Source organism: Arachis hypogaea, chromosome 16 (genome assembly GCF_003086295.3).
Source record: "Arachis hypogaea cultivar Tifrunner chromosome 16, arahy.Tifrunner.gnm2.J5K5, whole genome shotgun sequence".
In the NCBI taxonomy this organism is placed as follows: Eukaryota; Viridiplantae; Streptophyta; class Magnoliopsida; order Fabales; family Fabaceae; genus Arachis; species Arachis hypogaea.
Window position 1 is genome coordinate 62897557 of NC_092051.1, and position 22271 is coordinate 62919827.

The following is a 22271-nucleotide window of genomic DNA, read 5'->3' on the forward strand; positions in this document are numbered from 1 at the left end:
CCTTTCCTCTGGAATGACAAAAGAATGTGAGAGTGTCTCGCTATACCTGGGAGATGCTTGACGAGGTTGAACGAGCTTTTGTAGTTGTTCTCGAAGATTTATGGGGGGAAACCACCCCATCTTGATACAAAAAGGTTTTTGAGTGACCCGTCTTTGGTTCGAACTGTTTTAGGTACTGTCCGACTTGTTTACATACTTGCTTTTTAGTTTTACTTCCTCTTTTGTGATTATAACCCATTTCTGTGGTTGATTCTATTTTTTTAGAGATGTCGAAGAACAATGATTCTATGCAGGCCTACAAAAAAGCGAAGAAGGCTGCTGCTGCTCAAAATATCTTGGCCAAGGCGGCAGGAGAGGGGTCTTCGCAAGTTCAGGTGAAGCCACCCGTAGCGAGCTCTCCTGGGCCGAGGAAGGTGGTTCCCACTCCTCGGGTTCGCCTGGCCGAGCCTCCACAGTCTTCCGCTGCTACCCTGGTGCTCCTCCCAACAAGAAACAAAAAACAATTGAGCCTTTTAACCTTGATGCCCCTGACTTTGATGCGGTCGAGTTCGTAGATCAGCAGATCGGTCCTTACGGTGTCCTTCCTATGGATGATGTATCACTCCTTCGTCATTTGGAGTTTATAACTCGGAGTAGTGTAAAAATGGCACATATGGGAGCTGCCTTGTACCGAACAGCTCAAAATCTTCCTCTCCATGCCACCAAAGCCTTCATGGAGGAGGCAAAATAGGAATTCGATCGGATGAAGGGCTTGAAAGAGGAGATTGAGATGAAGGTGGCCAAACCGGAGAAGGATCTGGAGAATGAGAAGGCGAATTCTCTTACTCTGGCGGCTTCTGTACGGTTGGCTGAGGACACGACATTGAGGCATAAGGACAGTTATGTTACATCTTATCGGGAGGTGGTGCGTCTGAGGGAGGAGCTGGTGTCCCGAGTTGATTACTCCGAGCTCCAGGGGCATCTTGTTGGCAGTGTGAATGCTGCTTACGAGAATCTGAAGGAACAGGTCCGAATTATTGCTCCCGAGGCCGACCTGACTCTTTTTAGCTTGGACAATATTGTGAGGGATGGAAAAATTGTTCCCGATGACCAAGATGACGATGATGTCGAACCTCCCTCTGCGCCTGCTGTTAAAGTGTCGACCTCTATAGTTCCTCCTGCTGGGATTGCTCGTCCAGAATTAGATCCTGATTGTCAAATTCTGAACAGGGACGATGGTACGGTGGATGCAGTGCCTCTCCAAACTCGCCCTCCTTCACCTCAGACTGATGCCACCGAGAAGGCTCCCAATCTTAACTAATCTTTCTTGGATGTTTGTGTAGATAGCCCGACTTGTGGGATTTTTAAACTCTTTATTTCTGTAATTTGAATATTTTGCTGACTGTTGATACTCCTTCCGGTTGCTTGTTCAGCAACTTTTGATTTTTTAAAAAAACAACAAGTAGCTTTCAAGCTTTTGGGCTCGACCCTGAAGCTTGTTTATGATATTGTATTTTATATCATGCTTGTTTGCACTTGTCTTAGCACTTTTCTGGGTTTTGAGGATGCTGAAACCTTGCTGCTTGGCCTTTTTTAATTGCTTTTGTGCTTATTGCTCGTAGCTTAGATCCTTTGATGTTGTGGATGTGTGTATCCCACTTGTATTTCGGTTTTCTGGCTCTTACTAGCAATCCATAACCGATTTCTTTTCGTTGATCCTTTTTCCAGTTATTTTTGTAGTCCTCTTTTTTGGACCTTTGTCAGGTCTCTTTCAGGGATTACTTTTATAACTTGTTTGTAGGAGGTCGACTTCTTCATGTCGTCCTTTTCTAAGTTCTTTTTGTAATCCTCTTCTTGGACCTTTGTCAGGTCTCTTTCAGTGATTACTTTTATAACTTGTTTGTAGGAGGTCGACTTCTTCCTGTCGTCCTCTTCTAAGTTATTTTTGTAATCCTCTTTCTTGGACCTTTGTCAGGTCTCTTTCAGGGATTTCTTTTATAACTTGTTTGTAGGAGGTCGAGTTCTTCATGTCGTCCTCTTCTAAGTTATTTTTGTAATCCTCTTTCTGGGACCTTTGTCAGGTCTCTTTCAGGGATTACTTTTATAACTTGTTTGTGTAGGAGACCAACTTCGTTAGGTCGATCTCTTCTAAGTTATAGCAATTCCTCTTTTATAGGGTTGGCCAGACCTCTTTCCAGGGATTTGCTGATAACTTGGGTTGACTTGGTCCGACTTCTCAACGTCGGCCAGTCTTTAAGTTATTATTTAGCAATCCATAAGACCTCGTCAGGTTCTTTTTTCGGATCACTTTCGATAACTTCTTGCATTATTCTGTGTTCATCTTTGCCGATTTGTAGAAGGTGGTTTCTGTCTTTCTTTGGTCGACCTTTAGATGAATCGCGTTTTCATCTTTATTGGTCTTTTATCGTGGTCATGCAGTGAATCTGTTTTTCACTTTCTGCCGATCTGTGCTTTATAATCGGACGATGAATGCTTCAGATTAATGCGTCTTGAGAGTTTGTAAAATATCTAAAATATTTTTTATTCAAAAGAAAGTGCAAATATATACATGTTTGGAGTTTTTCATCCTTTTAAGTCGGATAATATCTGGATCTCAACTTGGTGCCTCATTAAAAACCTTTTCAGGAAGAAGAGTGCATCCTATGATGAGATCTTTTACCTTCTCTAGCTATAGTACCTTCTTAGGATGCAGGCGTGCCACAATCTGGAAAGCTCTCGTCCATCGAGTTTGGACAGTCTGTAGTAGCCCTTCCCAAGTACTTCTATGACTCGGTAGGATCCTTTCCAGTTTGCTGCCAACTTTCCTTCTCCGGGTCGGGTTGTTCCAATATCATTTCGGATTAGGATGAGATCATTCTCTGCGAAACCTCTTGGCACTACCTTTTGATTATATCTTGAAGCCATTCGGCGCTTTAGCGCTTCTTCCCTGATCCGAGCTCTTTCTTGGATTTCCGGAAGTAGGTCGAGTTCTTCTCTTTGAAGTTGAGAGTTGGCTTCTTCATTGTAGTGGACTACTCTAGGTGACCCTTCCTCGACCTCTACTGGGATTATTGCCTCCACACCGTACGCTAATCGGAATGGTGATTCATTTGTGGTAGAATGTGGCGTAGTTCGATATGCCCATAGGACCTGTGGAAGTTCTTCAGCCCAAGCTCCCTTCGCATCTTGCAGTCTCCGTTTCAACCCAGCCAATATGACTTTGTTGGCAGCTTCAACTTGCCCATTGGCTTGAGGATGTTCGACGGAGGTGAACTGGTGCTTTATGTTCAAGTCGGCTACTAATCTCCTGAAGCCTGCATCTGTGAATTGAGTGCCATTGTTTGTGGTGATGGAGTATAGAACCCCAAACCTCGTGACAATGTTCCTATATAGGAATTTCTGGCTTCTTTGAGCAGTGGCTTTGGCTAGGGGATCTGCCTCAATCCACTTTGTGAAATAGTCTACTCCGACTATGAGGAATTTAACTTGTCCTGATCCCTGGGAAAAGGGTCCGAGAAGATCGAGTCCCCATTTTGCAAATGGCCAAGGCGAAGTTACGCTGATGAGCTCTTCTGGCAGGGCGATGTGAAAGTTGGCATGTTTCTGGCATGGGGGACATGTCTTTACAAATTCTGTAGCTTTCTTTTGTAAAGTTGGCCAGTAAAATCCTGCCCGAAGTACCTTTTTGGTGAGAGCTTGTGCCCCGAGATGATTGCCACAAATACCGCTGTGTACTTCCTCTAAAACTTCCCTTGTGTTAGAGGTCGGCACACATTTTAACAATGGTATTGAAATCCCTCTTTTGTATAAGGTGTTGTTTATGATGGTGTAGTACTGAGCCTCCCGTTTTAACCTCTTTGCTTCCTTCTCATTTGTGGGGAGTGTTTCTTTTTTGAGGTAATTAACTATGGGGGTCATCCATCCTTGATCCTGATTTGTTATAGCTAGGACTTTTTCTGCTTCCGAGATTGTCGGGTTCTGTAGCATTTCCTGGATGAGGCTTCTATTGTTGCCCCCTGGTTTGGTGCTGGCTAGCTTTGAGAGTGCATCAGCTCAGGCATTTTGTTCGCGGGGTATGTGGCAGATCTTATATTCCCCGAGTTGTCCGAGATGTTCCTTGGTTATATCCAAATACTTTTTCATGGTGGGATCTTTGGCTTGGTAACTCCCTGTTATTTGTGAGGTGACTACTTGTGAGTCACTGAAGATGTTGAGTTTTTGAGCTCTAACCTCCTTAGCCAGCTTCAAACCAGCTAGTAACGCTTCATATTCTGCCTGGTTGTTTGTGGCCGGGAACCCAAATTTGAGGGAAAGCTCAACTTGGGTTCCTTGGTTGCTTTCTATTATCACGCCTGCGCCGCTTCCAGTCTTATTTGAAGACCCGTCCACGTAGAGATTCCATTCTGTGGGGGCTTCCAGGGTATCTGTGAATTCTGCAATAAAGTCAGCCAAGTATTGTGATTTGATGGCTGTCCGAGCTTCATATTGGAGGTCGAACTCGGATAACTCGACTGCCCATTATAGAATTCTGCCTGCTAGATCTGTTTTCTGCAGTATCTCTTTTATGGGCTGGTTGGTCCGGACCTTAATGGTGTGAGCCTGGAAGTACGAGCGTAGTCGTCGAGATGTCAGTATGAGAGCATAGACAAACTTTTCTATTTTTTGGTAGTTCAGCTCGGATCCCTGCAGCGCTTTACTAATGAAGTATACAGGTTGTTGCCCTTTGTCGTCCTCTCGAACTAGTGCAGAGGCTACTGCCTGACTTCCTACCGCAAGGTACAATACGAGTGGCTCTTCCTTTCGTGGTCGAGTTAGGATAGGTGGTCGTCCCAGGAAACTTTTGAAATCCTGGAAGGCTTGCTCGCATTCCATTGTCCACTCGAAGTTCTTTCCTTTCCTTAGAGTGGCATAAAAAGGAAGGGATCTTATCGCTGATCCCGCTAGGAACCTAGACAAGGCTGCTAACCTCCCGTTGAGTTGTTGTACTTCTTTGACACAAGTTGGGCTTTTCGTGTTGAGTATGGCCTGGCATTTATCTGGATTTGCCTCAATTCCTCTTTGTGTGAGCATAAAACCCAAGAACTTGCCTGCTTCTACTGCAAAAGTGCATTTTGTGGGATTGAGGCGCATGTCATGCTTCTTTATAGTGTCGAACACTTGGGCCAGGTCAGACAATAATGTCTCTTCACTTTGTGTCTTTATTAACATGTCGTCCACGTAGACTTCCATGATCTTTCCGATATGGGCTAAAAAGACTTTATTCATTAGCCTTTGATATGTAACTCCCGCATTTTTGAGACCGAAAGGCATTACAATGTAGCAGTAATTTGCTTTTGGTGTCAAAAATGAGGTATTTTCTTGATCAGGTGGATACATGGGAATTTGGTTGTATCCGGAATATGCATCCATAAATGAGAGGTATCTATATCCGGATGAAGCATCTACCAGAGCGTCGATACTTGGGAGTGGGTAGGAATCTTTTGGGCAGGCTTTGTTGAGGTCGGTGTAGTCGGTGCACATTCGCCATTTCCCATTTGATTTTTTCACCAAGACGACGTTAGCTAGCCATAGTGGGTACTTGACTTCTCTTATGAATCCTGCCTCCAGTAGTGCTTGTACCTGTTCTTCCACAGCTTGGGATCGTTCTGGCCCAAGTTTTCTTTGTCTCTGCTGTATCGGCCGAGATCCTGGATAGACCGCCAACTTGTGACTCATTAGCTTGGGGTCTATGCCTGGCATGTCTGCAGCTTTCCATGCGAAGAGATCAACATTATCTCGTAGGAACTGTACTAGTAATTCTTTTGTGTCTATCTTCAGGATCGTGCCAATATTAGTTGTTTTGTCCGAGGTATCCCCGATCTGAACTTTCTCTATTTCTCCTTCAGGTTGTGGACGGAGTTCTTCACGTCTCTGAATTCCACCAAGCTCAATTGTATGGAACTCTTCTCCTCTACCTCTGAGGTTTAGACTTTTGTTATAACAGCGACGTGCCATCTTTTGATCTGCTTTTATCGTGGCTATCCCTTCTATTGTTGGGAATTTCATACATAGATGTGGAGTCGAGACTATTGCACCGAGTTGATTTAGTGTTGTCCGACCTATTAGGGCATTGTAGGCTGAACTCACGTCGACCACAATGTAGTCTATCTTGAGTGTTCTGGAATGGTTCCCTTTTCCGAAGGTTGTATGTAGCGACACATATCCCAGTGGTTGTACTGGGGTATCTCCCAGTCCGAACAGGCTGTTCGGGTATGCTCTAAGCTCCTTTTCTTCTAAGCCGAGTTTGTCGAAGGCAGTTTTGAATAAGATGTCGGCAAAACTCCCTTGGTCTATTAATGTGAGGTGGAGATTGGCGTTTGCCAGTATGATGGTGATGACCATGGGATCGTCGTGTCCTGAGATGATACCAGCTGCGTCTTCTTTGGTGAACGTGATTGCAGGGATGTCGAGTGCTTCCTCCTTCCCTTCGACATGACATACTTCTTTGAGGTATCTTTTGTGGGATGATTTGGAGATTCCACCTCCTGTAATTCCTCCGTGTATCATATGGACATGTCTTTCTGGCTTACGAGGTGATCGCTCAGCTCATCCGACATCTTCATCTTTTTCTTTGTTCATCATCTCGGGTGGCTAAATACCGATTTAGTTTTCCGTCCCTTACTAACTTCTCTATGATGTTTTCTAAGTCGAAGCACTCATTGGTGGAATGTCCTCAGACCCTATGATATTCACAGTATTCGTTTCAATTTCCTCCTCTCTTTTGCCTTTGAGTGGTTGAGCCGTGGGTATCTTTTCTGTGTTACAGACTTCTTTGTAAATATCCACAAGGGACACCCGAAGAGGGGTGTAATTATGATACTTTTTGATTTTTTTGCCCGTTCGGTCTTCCTTCTTCTTGGATTCTTTATCTTTATCTCGGTAGGTGAAACCGGATTTCGAGGCTTCTCCAAGTCGGGAATTTTCTTCCATGTTGATGTACTTCTCTGCCCGCTCTTGTACCTCATCTAAGGATGTGGGATATTTTTTTGATATAGATTAGTTGAAAGGTCCTTCTCATAGGCCGTTGATGAGGCCCATGATGGCAGCCTCTGTTGGTAAGCTTTGTATGTCTAGGCACGTTTTGTTGAATCTTTCCATGTAGTTGCGAAGACTTTCCCGATCTCCTTGCTTGATACCTAGTAGACTGGGGGCATGCTTAGCCTTGTCTTTTTGGATGGAGAATCTGGCCAGGAATTTTTTGGCCAGGTCGTCAAAGTTGGAGATGGACTTTGGAGGTAGGTTGTCGAACCATCTAATTGCTGTCTTCGTAAGAGTCATTGGAAAAGCTTTACAGCGAACGACGTCTGAGGCGTCAGTGAGGTACATTCTGCTTCTGAAGTTGCTGAGGTGATGGTTGGGATCTGTAGTGCCATCATACAAAGTCATATCCGGAAGTTTGAAGTCTTAAGGGATTTTAGTCTTCATGATTTCCCTAGTGAATGGATATTGATTTTTGTGAGAGTTGTCTTCAGGGGTGGTTCGGGTAGTCTTTGCTTTGAGATCGGCTTCAAGTTGTAGAAGTTTATCTTCTAATTCTCGACGTCGCCTTACCTCTCTTTGTAGATCCTTGCCGACTTCTTGCTGGTTCTGGCATTCTTTTTCGAGTTGATTTAGGCGATCTTGAAGTGCTTCTATTACTCCTGGATGTGATGAGTTTTTGTCTCTGTTAGATTCCGGAGTGTCCTTTGGTGTGGCACCCGTGTTTTTGTGCGGCGTTTTGTCCTCTAAATCTGAGTTGTGGTCATTATCCGGTTCGTCCGCCATTGTGAAGGGATGACTTCCAGATCCCCGGCAACGGCGCCAATGTTCTGAGGGTTACCTGAAACTGGAGGTCGATCTCGGTCGAGATCTTCTGTACTTGTCGGTGCCGACGTGTCTGGCTAGTGAGTGGCGGCCGGAGCTGTCGTGTCCGACCTACTGACTGGCTGTACTGCTGATCCTTGGTCACCGGAGGGTGGGGGTACCTGCAAGAGACTCCGATGCTTAAGTTAGCACGGGTATTAAGCAGGTTTTTAGTAGAATCAGAGTATGAGTTATACCTGGGTGCTTGATGAGCGGATAATTTATACGCTTTTTGGAATTGTTTTTAGTATGTTTTCAGTATGATTTAGTTAGTTTTTAGTATATTTTTATTAGTTTTTAATTAAAAATTATATTTCTGGACTTTACTATGAGTTTGTGTGTTTTTCTGTGATTTCAGGTATTTTCTAGCTGAAATTGAGGGACTTGAGCAAAAATTAGATTCAGAGGTTGAAGAAGGACTGCAGATGCTGTTGGATTCTGACCTCCCTGCACTCAAAGTAGATTTTCTGGAGCTACAGAACTCCAAATGGCGTGCTTCCAATTGCGTTAGAAAGTAGGCATCCAAGGCTTTCCAGTAATATATAATAGTTCATACTTTGAATAAGGATTGACGACGTAAACAGGCATTCAATGCCAGTTCCATGCTGCATTCTGGAGTCAAACGCCAGAAACAAGTTGCAAAGTGGAGTTCAACGCCAGAAACACGTTACAAACTGGCGTTCAACTCCAAGAATGACCTCTCCACGTGTAAACTTCAAGCTCAGCCCAAGCACACACCAAGTGGGCCCCGGAAGTGGATTTCTACATCATTTACTCAATTCTGTAAACCCTAGTAACTAGTTTAGTATAAATAGGACTTTTTACTATTGTATTAGACATCTTGGGACGTTTAGTTCTTAGATCATGGGGGCTGGCCATTCGGCCATGCCTGAACCTTTCACTTATGTATTTTTCAATGGTAGAGTTTCTACACACCATAGATTAAGGTGTGGAGCTCTGCTGTTCCTCAAAGATTAATGCAAAGTACTACTGCTTTTCTATTCAATTCAACTTATTCCGCTTCTAAGATATTCATTCGCACTTCAATATGATGGATGTGATGATTGTGACAGTCATCATCATTCTCAACTTATGAACGCGTGCCTGACAACCACTTCTGTTCTACCTTAGATTGAATGGATATCTCTTGGATATCTAATACAGGGGACCGAGTCCGAGATATTAGTGTCTTCGTGGTATAAGTTAGAACCCATGGATGGCCATTCCTGAGATCCGGAAAGTCTAAACCTTGTCTATGGTATTCCGAGTAGGATCTGGGAAGGGATGGCTGTGACGAGCTTCAAACTCGCGAGTGCTGGGCGTAGTGACAGACGCAAAAGGAGGGTGAATCTTATTCCAGTATGATCGAGAACCTCCAGATCATTAGCCGTGCCGTGACAGAGCATTTGGACCTTTTTCACAAAGAGGATGGGATGTAGCCATTGACAACGGTGATGCCTTACAAAAAGCATACCATGGAAAGGAGTAGGAATGATTGGATGAAGACAGCAGGAAAGCTCTAAGGCCAGAGAAACCTCTAGAAAGAGGAAATGGAAGACAAAAGCTTCCACCTCTAAGTCATAGAAGATGGAGAGATTTATCTCAAGGGTCTATAGCTCAGTGGTAGAATATTTGACTGCAAATCAAGAGATCCCTGAGATACCTCAGGGGATACATTTTTCTCCACACAATTATTGGGAGCAACTAAGGATGGAACATCAAGAGCACTCCATCATCCTTCATGAAATTAGAGAAGATCAAAGAGCAATGAGGGAGGAGCAACAAAGACAAGGAAGAGACATAGAAGAACTCAAGAACATCATTGGTTCCTCAAGAAGAAAATGCCACCATCACTAAGGTGGACTCATTCCTTGTTCTTAAATTTACTGTTTTTCGATTTTTGAGCTTTATGTTTATTTATGTTTGTGTCTTATTACATGATCATTAGTATTTAAGTGTCTATGCCTTAAAGTAGTGAATATGAATCCATCACCTCTCTTAAATGAAAAATGTTTTAAAAACAAAAGAACAAGAAGTACATGGTTAATTCATCCTTGAAACTAGTTTAATTATTTTGATGTGGTGACAATACTTTTTGTTTTCTGAATGAATGCTTGAACAGTGCATATGTCTTTTGAAGTTGTTGTTTAAGAATGTTAAATATGTTGGCTCTTGAAAGAATGATGATAAGGAGAAATGTTATTTGATAATCTGAAAAATCATAAAATTGATTCTTGAAGCAAGAAAAAGCAGTGAATACAGAAAGCTTGCGAAAAAAAAGAGAGAAAAATGGCGAAAAATTAATAGAAAGAAAAAGAAAAAGCAAGCAGAAAAAGCTAAAAGCTCTTAAAACCAAAAGGCAAGAGCAAAAAGCCAATAACCCTTAAAACCAAAAGGCAAGGGCAAATAAAAAGGATCCCAAGGCTTTGAGCATCAGTGGGTAGGAGGGCCTAAAGGAATAAAATTCTGGCCTAAGCAGCTAAACCAAGCTGTCCCTAACCATGTGCTTGTGGCGTGAAGGTGTCAAGTGAAAACTTGAGACTGAGCGGTTAAAGTCAAGGTCCAAAGCAAAAGAAGAGTGTGCTTAAGAACCCTGGACACCTCTAATTGGGGACTTTAGCAAAGCTGAGTCACAATCTGAAAATGTTCACCCAATTATGTGTCTGTGGCATTTATGTATCCGGTGGTAATACTGAAAAACAAAGTGCTTAGGGCCACGGCCAAGACTCATAAAGTAGCTGTGTTCAAGAATCAACATACTAAACTAGGAGAATCAATAACACTATCTAAACTCTGAGTTCCTATAGATGCCAATCATTCTGAACTTCAATGGATAAAGTGAGATGCCAAAACTATTCAAGAGGCAAAAAGCTACAAGTCCCGCTCATCTGATTGGAGCTATGTTTCATTGATATTTTGGAATTTATAGTATATTCTCTTCTTTTTATCCTATTTGATTTTCAGTTGCTTGGGGACAAGCAACAATTTAAGTTTGGTGTTGTGATGAGCGGATAATTTATACGCTTTTTGGCATTGTTTTTAGTATGTTTTCAGTATGATTTAGTTAGTTTTTTGTATATTTTTATTAGTTTTTAATTAAAAATCACATTTCTAGACTTTACTATGAGTTTGTGTGTTTTTCTGTGATTTCAGGTATTTTCTGGCTGAAATTTAGGGACCTGAGCAAAAATCAGATTCAGAGGTTGAAGAAGGACTGCAGATGCTGTTGGATTCTGACCTCCCTGCACTCAAAGTGGATTTTCTGGAGCTACAGAACTCCAAATGGCGCGCTTCCAATTTCGTTGGAAAGTAGACATCCAGGGCTTTCTAGAAATAGATAATATTTTATACTTTGAATAAGGATTGACGACATAAACTGGCGTTCAACGCCAGTTCCATGCTGCATTCTGGAGTCAAACGCCAGAAACAAGTTGCAAAGTGGAGTTCAATGCCAGAAACACGTTACAAACTGGCGTTCAACTCCAAGAATGACCTCTCCACGTGTAAACTTCAAGCTCAGCCCAAGCACACACTAAGTGGGCCCCGGAAGTGGATTTCTACATCATTTACTCAATTCTGTAAACCCTAGTAACTAGTTTAGTATAAATAGGACTTTTTACTAATGTATTAGACATCTTGGGACGTTTAGTTCTTAGATCATGGGGGCTGGCCATTCGGCCATGTCTGAACCTTTCACTTAAGGTGTGGAGCTCTGCTGTTCCTCAAAGATTAATGCAAAGTACTACTGCTTTTCTATTCAATTCAACTTATTCCGCTTCTAAGATATTCATTCGCCCTTCAATATGATGGATGTGATGATCGTGACAGTCATCATCATTCTCAACTTATAAACGCGTGCCTGACAACCACTTCCGTTCTACCTTAGATTGAATGGATATCTCTTGGATATCTAATACAGGGGACCGAGTCCGAGATATTAGTGTCTTTGTGGTATAAGTTAGAACCCATGGATGGCCATTCCTGAGATCCAAAAAGTCTAAACCTTGTCTATGGTATTCCGAGTAGGATCTGGGAAGGGATGGCTGTGACGAGCTTCAAACTCGCGAGTGCTGGGTGTAGTGACAGACGCAAAAGGAAGGTGAATCCTATTCCAGTATGATCGAGAACCTCCAGATTAGCCGTGCCGTGACAGAGCATTTGGACCTTTTTCACAGAGAGGATGGGATGTAGCCATTGACAACGATGATGTGATGCACGGAAAACTTGTCTCATAACAAATTTCCTTCGACAAGTATACCGAATTTGTCGTCAAGTAAAAACTCACAATAGAGTGAGGTCAAATCCCACAAGGATTGATTGATCAAGCAACTTTAATTAGAGGAATGTTCTAGCTGAGCGAATCAGAAATTGAGTTGTGAATTGCAGAAAGTTAAATGCGGGAAAGTAAATGACAGAAAGTAAATTGCAGAATCTTAAATGGGAATGGGGGAATTGCTCATAAATGTAAATGACAGAAATTAAAGAGAATGGGTAAGATCAGAAATGGGGAGTTCATTAGGCTTGGGAGATGTTGCATTCTCCGGATCAATCTCATTTACATCTCTTCCTCACTCAATGCACTCATTGATCTCCTTGGCAATCTTAAGTGATTGAATTACAATTTCTTGTAATTCAATCTCTCAAATCTTGATCAATAGCCAATTCCTTGGTCAATTGCTCATGAGAAGAGATGAAGTATGGTCACTGATTATACCACATGCATTTCCCAAATCAAGCATTGAGAGGATTATAGTCACATATCCATCCAAACCCATTTTGGTCCAGCATGAGAAAGCATTTCTAGCTTGATCTCTTCATTCCTCTTCCAAGGTTCAGAAGAGATCCAAGTATGAATAGTTTCTTTTCCAAGATAACTACCCAATTGGATGAAGATCGAAAGCTTTCAAGTTAAATCAAGAGAAAAGATAGAAGAAGAATAATGAAAACTAGTATTGATCCATCAAATTACAACAGAGCTCTCTAACCCAATGAAAGGCGTTTAGTTGTTCATAGCTCTGGAAAATGAAAACAAAGATGGGGAATACATAATGAAAACTAGAAGAGCAAAGAAAGTAAAATACAGGAAGTAGTTCTATGCTATTTTCCAACTCCCAGCAACCCCCAAAATAATTCAAAGCTACTCCTATATATACTACTCTTCTCATCTTCTAGTTGGCTCTTCAAGTCTTGGGCCTTTGGATCTTGAGTTTGAAGCAGTTCTCTTCTTCATTTGGGCTTGGCTGTACTTGCAGAGAGAAAGTGTGAAGTGGGCAGAGATTTTAGCTCAGGACGTTAGGGTTGTGAACGTTTAGTGAAAATATGAGTTCGAGAACGTTAGTGACAATCAACTTTCTCACTAACGTTCCAAAGTAAAAGCCATGTTAACCTCAACGTTAGTGGCACAAACGTTGCCACCAACGTTGCCTCTAGGTCCTTCGCACACGTTATTGGGACTTAACTTTCCCAATAATGTTGAAAAGCCCCCATTGCTCCTACGTTAGAGCCCACGTTAACTTAGTTAACGTGGCTCTTTAACGTGGGCTTGCCATCCTTCGAGAACGTTAGTGACATTCAATATTGTCACTAACGTTCCAATGTGCCCCCATGTCTCACGTTAGAATCCACGTTAACTAGGTTAACGTGGCTTATAACGTGGCCATGCTTAGCCATCCCCAACGTTAGTGACAATGTTGAGTGTCACTAACGTTGGCTCATCATTCCTCATCCACGTTAGCTTCCACGTTAACTAAGTTAACGTGGGAATTAACGTGACTCATAGTGGCTTGTGTGGCTCCTTCTAACATTAGTGACAATGTTGAGTGTCACTAACGTTGGCCATCACCTTCTTTTCTCACGTTAACCTCCACGTTAACTAAGTTAACATGGAAGTTAACGTGGCTCCTTGGCGTTGTGTGGTTGCTTCCAACGTTAGTGACAATGTTTGGTGTCACTAACGTTGTCGACCACTCTTGCCTCTTCACGTTAGCTTCCACGTTAACCAAGTTAACGTGGCATTGTGCACTTAGGCCAACGTTAGTGACAATGTTGAATGTCACTAACGTTTGCTTCTTTTTCCCCTTTTAACGTTAGAGTCCACGTTAACTAACGTTTGCTTCTTTTTCCCCTTTTAACGTTAGAGGCCACGTTAACTAAGTTAACGTGGACTCTAACGTGGCCACTTGTGAGCATTGGCCAACGTTAGTGATAATGTTAAGTGTCACTAACGTTGGCTCAAATTCCCTTCTTCACATTAGAGTTCACGTTAACTTAGTTAACATGACTCTTAACGTGGGTAATGATGGCTTCGAGAGCGTCATTGGCAGTTACTTTTCTCATTAACTTTGCAAGTTACCTCCCATTCCTTGCTTCCTTTGGTCCTGAAATCAGGCAATAGAGTGCATCAAAGTTCTAGTCCAAGTCATGGGTAATGCAGAATACAATTTGTCACTAAACTCATGCAAAATCTTCATGAAATCATGTAAAATGCACAATGTATGCTTGAATCAAGGTGTAAGTGAATATCTACCCAAAACTAGCTTATTTCCTAAGAAAATGCATGAAACTATCCTAAAAACAGTAAAGAAAAGGTCAGTAAAACTGGCCAAAATGCCCTGGCATCACAACACCAAACTTAAAGCTTGCTTGTCCCTAAGCAAGTACTGGAACAAGAGAATGATGAATGGGATACCAAGAGAAATGAGTCATTCTTGTGGAAGTCATGTCCCTGGTTTTATGGTGGTTTCATGCATAGCAACTTAGGTTCATTCCTGGCTTTCAGACCTTTATCATATCCTAGAATACTCACTATGATTGCATCCATGAAACTTTTATTTATTGATCCTTTTGTTGTTATTTCAGGGCTTATTTGTGTTCTTAGACTAAGTGTTCTGTAAGGGGGCAACTCTTTAAGATAAGCTTTCAGCCAACACTCCCGAACCAGTTGGTTCAAGGTGCCAGGTGTTGAGACACCCCTAAGGACTTACTCCCTCAAGTCTCTCCCCCATACATACACACCACAGGCATATAGTTTATTCATTTTCTTTTCTTGAGGCCTTGGTGTCCAGCACCTCTTTGGGTTACTAAATGTTCTGTGGTGAGGGTTACTCTTGATAGTGGACTTTCAGCTGATAATCCCGAGTTAGTTAACCCAAGTTACCAAGTGATAAGGCACCCCTAAGAGCTTATTAGTCCAAGTAGATCCCTCACACAGGAACACCACAGACACATGCCTCAAGATTTAAAACCATTGGTGCCTAGCCTTATTGCTTAGTCTTTTTCTTTTATTCCTCAACTTTGATTGTTCTTTCCCTTTTTCTTATTATGATCTTCTTATTTATCTAGTCTTATGGGGTGTGTCTCAACTATATTATTCATGACAGATAGTTGTCTTCCCACCTTATGGTTGAACCAACTTAGCTAACTTATGATCACACCAAAAACTCATGAATGCACTTCCATATTATGAACTCCACTCTGGTCTTTTTTAAAAAACACACTCATTCTCTTTTTCATTTGATTTAAAGGGACAAACATACAATTAAGTAAGGAGATGGTGTAGTAACATAAAGACTAGCACAAAGAAACTTTCTTCAATACCAAAAACTTAAAAGACAGAATTGAAAAAGGTTTAAACATAACATGGAAGCAAGTTCTATTTCATACAAGATCTTCCTTATTTAAAACATATGGAACAAAGAAGGAACTCCACCACCTTTTACTCTTGTGGTCGTCCATGCTCTTTTCCTTGCTTGTCCTCCTTGTTTCCTCTTGCATTTCCTCGCATCCGTGCCAATCTTGCTTGCTTCCAAGCCTCAAGTGCCTTCCTCACTGACTCATGACTCTCTTCCACCCTTTGTCTTTCCTCTCATGCTAATTCATCCTTCATTTCTTCATACCGGGCTATTCCTGGATGCAATATTGGCAGCTGTCCTACTAAGTAGCCGAGCCTGGCTTGAGTGTTTATGTGATGTCCTGCCTCGCTCATGTAAACTCCTTCTGCGAATGCCCTTTGCTCGTCCAATAGTTCTGCCTGTTCTATTTGTCTTCGATGCATCTCATGTATGTGTCCCCCTTGATGTGCTTGGATGTTGATTAGCCTCTGGATGGATTCTTCTTGCTCATTTTGCCTTTGTTCCATCCTGTTGAATGTTTCTCCCCATTGTTGTCCTTGACTTAGTTGCTGTTCCATCATTTGCCTTTGCCACTCACCTTGCTGAGTCACCCATCTTAAGAGTGCTTCCTCTTGCTGCCCCATGATCTGTAGTTGAAGCTCTTTCTGTGCTCCTTGGCTTTCCAAATATTGTCTAGACAAGCCATCAATGCCTTCCTGCAATTGGTGCATGTCCAAGGTCTGTTGTGCTTGCCCCTCTAAGACTTGTCCTTCCACTACTTGAGGGGCTGTCCTCTTCCTTTGCTTTCGTTGAGGCAGGGGGGATGCTGTAGCATTCATCCTTCGTACAGTTATTGGGATGCCTTCCTTTATCCACATGGGGTCCTCATCTTCAAAAACTACCCCAGCTTTCTTGCATATTCGGTAAATAGTGCTGGGGTAACCTAACGTTCCTCTTGAGTCGCTTTTCTCTGCCATCTTTCTAATGCCTTCAGCTATGAGTTCATGAACCTTGATTTCTCCTCCCTTTCAGTATACAGTGCACCATCGTGGCTCTCTTGATATTCACCTCCGAGTTATTTCCAGCTGGGAGAATAGACCTTCTCACTAGCTCAAACCACCCCTTAGCTTCAGGAGTAAGATCTGTTCTCTTGATGAACTTTGGTTTCTTTCCCGCACCCCTTTCCCAGTCAGCTCCGGGTACACAAATGTCTCACAAAATGTGGTCATAATTGGGGTTGTCCAATCTTGAGTGATAACTTTCTTCTTCAAACTGTATAGACCGTAACTTCAGTGCCCTCATGACACTCATAGGACCAAAATCCACCATCTTTCCTCTCACAAAGCTTGTATATGACTCATCTTTCTTATCATATCGGACCGCATTTGCATAAAATTCTCTTATGAGATTTGCATTCACCTTAGTGACAAGGTCAGTGAGGAGCTCCCATCTTCTCTTTTCTACCTTCTCTGTGATTTCAGGGCACTCAGTTTTCTTCACTTGAAATCCCAGCTCGTAAATGATTTCTTTGTCAACCATCCACCCGTATTGCAATGCATGATGCAAGCTTCTAAATCTCTTTTCGTCATACGGGTGCTGCTCCATGGGTTCCTTTCCCTTCCTTCTTTTAGAACTCGAAGACGCCATGAATGATAGTTAATATGTGAAGGTGGTAAAGTTGTGGAGACTTTTGGTTGTTTAGGGTTTTATTGCAATGAAGAGAGTGAGGGGGGAAATGTTTGTAATGGAGTAGTTACTTGATGGACGGTTGGGGTTATGCATGGACAAAAGACAAGGATCATTACTTTATGATGGAGATTGCTCGGTCTTTTAGGGGTCCCATTTTTCCAATGTTGCATGGCAACATTTTCCAATGTATTCCCTTTTTAGAACAAGTGTGTAGCCCCTCCTTTTTTTGTGTCCGATCCTTCTTTGTTTAGTTGTCCAATCCATCCCTTTTAATGCTTCTTTTCTTTTCCTATAAAGATAAAATAAGAAAAGTAAGACATAATATCAAAAAGACAATTTAGCCTTTACAGCAATAATTAATAAAGAAAAGAAAAGATTAGATTGTTTATTCATGAACTCCAACTAAATAACTAACTGTGTATCCTTATATGCATTTTGGTGGCACCATGGGGTGACACCAAACTTAATTTGAAGCACTGTGATGAAAAGTTCTGTTCAAAGCTCCAAGACTAGCATGCTCTATGTTGCATTCATGCTTTCTTGGTACGCTTTGAACACCAAACTTGTTCTTCACTATATATACTGCAATATAAGAACGTCACCAAGTTTGGGTTGGAATTTATGAATATTGACTTATTTATTAGTAAAAGCTAATAAAACATGGGTTGTCTCCCATGAAGCACTTCTTTAGCGTCACTAGCTTGACGTTTCTCCTTCATCAGGGAGGTTGATAATGCTTCAAGTCCTCCCCTGTTGCCTTGGACTTATATCCATTGGTTGTATCAATGATCTCTACATGTTCCAAGGAGAGGACTCTGTTAATAGTGAAGACCTTAGGTAACTGAGATGGTACAGTGGGGAGATCAGGTGGGATATCTGGAAAGTAAGCTGAGATCACTTTATCTCCTGGAGAGAAATCTTCCGTAGGGATCTTCTTGTTCCTCCACCCCCTTGGTACCTTCTTCTTTGTCTCTTTTGATGCTTCCCTGCTCTTGGAAACTTCTTCTTCTAAGTGAATTTTGTTGTTGTCTTCACATGCCTCTGGTAGTTTAGGTTCCTCCAGCTTCTCCTTGAGCTGTGATGATTGCTGTTTGCCTTGTTCATCATTCAGTGGGGTTTTCGGATGCGTTGGTGGTGCCTCAGTGCTTGTTTCCTCTGCCAGCATCTCATTATGATCATTGCTTGGTTCTTTATTTTCTTGGTCAGCTTCTTGGGAGAGTTTGAAGACATTGAAGCTGAGTTGTTCATCATGGATCCTCAATATTAGCTCCCCTCGCTCCACATCTATGAGTGCTCTGGCTGTAGCTAGGAATGGTCTTCCCAATATGATTGGGTGAGTGTGACTCTCTTCCATGTCCAAGATGACAAAATCTGTTGGGAGGTAATATTTCCCAACCTTTAACAACACATTTTCCACCACCCCTATTGCTTGTTTTTGAGTTTTGTCAGCCAGCCTGATGACCACATCTGTGGGCAATATCTCATTGATCTGCAGTCTCTTCACCAGGGCTAAGGGTATTAAGTTGATGCTTGCTCCCAAATCGCAGAGTGCTCTATCAAACATTATTTCTCCTATGGCACAGGGGACATGAAAACTCCCTGGATCTTTTCTTTTCGTAGGCAACTATGGTTGAATAAGGGCACTGCACCCCTTGTTCATCACTATAGTCTGGCCTCCCTTGAGTGAGCTTTTCCTAGGAAGCAGCTCCTTCATATACTTGATATATGCAGGCATTTGTTGGATAGTTTTGATGAATGCTATGTTCACATGCAAAGATGCAAACAAGTCAAGAAATCTTGAGTATATTTTCTTCTCCACAGCACCATTGAGTAGTTGGGGAAAAGGTGCATAGAGTCTCAACAGCTCCTGTTTTGAGATTTCTGGTTCTTAGTAATCTTTTTCCACCTCCTCTACTAATGTATCTTCAGGTTGTTCTGACAGCTTACTTGGCTTGTCCTCAATCTCCTTATCACTTATAGTGACCATCTTGCAATCTTCCCATCTTACATTCTTTGTTTCACCTCTCGGATTCTTCTCTGTGTCACTTGGGAATCCATCTGTGGGTTTGGGAATTTGCTCAGAGAGATATCCTACTTGAGATTCCAACCTCTTGATTGTGTCTCCCTGGTTCTTGAAACTGGCTCGCACTTCCTCCTTGAACACCTTGTTGTCTTGGATATCCTTGCATATGCCTTCAAGTAGATTTTCAATCCTTGAGATTCTTTCATCAAGTGATGATAAGTCAGGCTGAGGAGGGTTGTTCTGGCCTTGATATGAATGTGGAGAGGTGTTGTTATTGGGATGTTGATATGGTCTAGATGTGAAATTGTTTGGATTTGGGCGTCTTTGATCCAGGCTTTGGTCTTGTTGATTTCTCCACCCAAAGTTTGGGTGATTCCTCCATCCTGGGTTGTAATTCTTGGAGTAAGGATCATGGTTCTGCCTAGGTGAATTCCCAATGTAGTTGGCTTGCTCCTGACTACCCTCTGCTTCTTCATTCACTCCTTCTTGGGTTGTTGATGAAGTGAAGATTGCTGCCACTTGGTTCCTCTCCATCTTCTTGGTGAGGTCAGCCAGCTGTTGGGTAATGAGCTTGTTTTGGGCCAACAGAGCATCTACATTATTTAGCTCCATTACTCCTCTTGTGTTTCCTCTTTCGGAAGCATAGAAGTAGTCGTTCTCTACTACTGTTTCAATGACATCTATAGCCTCCTCAATGGTTTTCTTCTTGTTCAAAGATCCTCCGGATGAATGGTCTACGGCCTTCTTTGACTCATAAGAGAGCCCTTCATAGAAAATGTGCAGCTGCACCCATTCGTTGAACATGTCAGGTGGACACCTCCTTGTTAGGTCTTTAAACCTCTCCCATGCTTCATATAGAGTCTCACCATCTTGTTGCCTGAAGGTTTGGACCTTAGCTCTCAGCCTATTGATTCTTTGAGGAGGGTAAAATCTTGCTAAGAATTTGTTCACCACGTCTTCCCAAGTTGTCAAGCTTTCCCTTGGGAAAGATTCCAGCCACTTGGCTGCCTTATCCCTGAGTGAGAATGGAAATAAAAGCAGTCTATAGGTGTCAAGATGAACACCATTAGACTTCACTGTGTCACATATTCTCAGGAAGGTGGTTAAATGTTGATTTGGGTCCTCTTGGACACTTCCATCGAACGAACAGTTATTCTGCACAAGGGTGATGAGCTGTGGCTTCAGTTCAAAATTGTTGGCATGGATGGTTGGCTTTTGAATGCTAATTCCACAGTTTCCTGGGTTTGGATTGATATAAGAGCCTAAAACTCTTCTATCCTCCCCAGTATGATTTGCTCGACCTCTTCCGCCATGGTTGTGAGCCTCTTCTTCATGATGGTTTTTCATGTTTTCTTCCATGTTTGGTTCAAAGTATTCCTCAAAGTGTTCCTCCTCTTCTTCAGCACCAACTACACGTTTCTCTCTTGCCTCCCTCCTTAGTCTAAGGAAGGTTCTCTCAGGTTCAGAATCAAAGGAAGTTGAAGCCCCGCTTCATCTCCCTAACATACAACCAACAAGTACAAGCAAAGAGAATAGGTGCAGAAAGTATATCTTTCAAAATTTCTGTTAGTGTGAGTGATGCGATATATCAAACAGTTAGTAGGTTAGTGAGATGAAATGTAAATAACAGAAAAAAATATAGGGGGAAAGGAAGAAATTAACTAAAACAGGAAGTAAATAACTCAAACAAAAATTTAAATCAAACAAAAATAAAATGCTCAATCTAGTTATCCTCCAATCTAATCATTGTTGATGCACAATCAATCCCCGGCAACGGCGCCATAAACTTGATGCACGGAAAACTTGTCTCATAACAAATTTCCTTTGGCAAGTGTACCGAATTTGTCGTCAAGTAAAAACTCACAATAGAGTGAAGTCGAATCCCACAAGGATTGATTGATCAAGCAACTTTAATTAGAGGAATGTTCTAGTTGAGCGAATCAGAAATTGAGTTGTGAATTGCAGAAAGTTAAATGCGGGAAAGTAAATGACAGAAAGTAAATTACAGAATCTTAAATGGGAATGGGGGAATTGCTCATAAATGTAAATGACAGAAATTAAAGAGAATGGGTAAGATCAGAAATGGGGAGTTCATTGGGCTTAGGAGATGTTGCATTCTCCGGATCAATCTCATTTACATCTCTTCCTCACTCAATGCACTCATTGATCTCCTTGGCAATCTTAAGTGATTGAATTACAATTTCTTGTAATTCAATCTCCCAAATCTTGATCAATAGCCAATTCCTTGGTCAATTGCTCATGAGAAGAGATGAAGTATGGTCACTGATTATACCATATGCATTTCCCAAATCAAGCATTGAGAGGATTATAGTCACATATCCATTCAAACACAATTTGGTCCAGCATGAGAAAGCATTTCTAGCTTGATCTCTTCATTCCTCTTCCATGGTTCAGAAGAGATCCAAGTATGAATAGTTTCTTTTCCAAGATAACTACCCAATTGGATGAAGATCGAAAGCTTTCAAGTTAAATCAAGAGAAAAGATAGAAGAAGAATAATGAAAACTAGTATTGATCCATCAAATTACAACAGAGCTCCCTAACCCAATGAAAGGGGTTTAGTTGTTCATAGCTCTGGAAAATGAAAACAAAGATGGGGAATACATAATGAAAACTAGAAGAGCAAAGAAAGTAAAATACAGGAAGTAGTTCTATGCTATTTTCCAACTCTCAGCAACCCCCCAAAATAATTCAAAGCTACTCCTATATATACTACTCTTCTCATCTTCTAGTTGGCTCTTCAAGTCTTGGGCCTTTGGATCTTGAGTTTGAAGCAGTTCTCTTCTTCATTTGGGCTTGGCTGTACTTGCAGAGAGAAAGTGTGAAGTGGGCAGAGATTTTAGCTCAGGACGTTAGGGTTGTTAACGTTTAGTGAAAATATGAGTTCAAGAACGTTAGTGACAATCAACTTTCTCACTAACATTCCTAAGTAAAAGCCACGTTAACCTCAACGTTAGTGGCACAAACGTTGCCACCAACGTTGCCTCTACGTCCTTCGCACACGTTATTGGGACTTAACTTTCCCAATAACATTGAAAAGCCCCCATTGCTCCTATCTTAGAGCCCACG

At 41.9% G+C, this 22271-nt stretch overlaps 1 non-coding gene across 1 annotated transcript; it reads left to right on the forward strand.

Moving 5' to 3' along the window:
* Nucleotides 1-19984: 19984 nt before the first annotated feature.
* On the forward strand, nucleotides 19985-20088 carry LOC112762013 (small nucleolar RNA R71). The gene has a single exon (XR_003182376.1). It is a non-coding gene; the product is annotated as a small nucleolar RNA R71 (small nucleolar RNA).
* Nucleotides 20089-22271: the final 2183 nt, after the last annotated feature.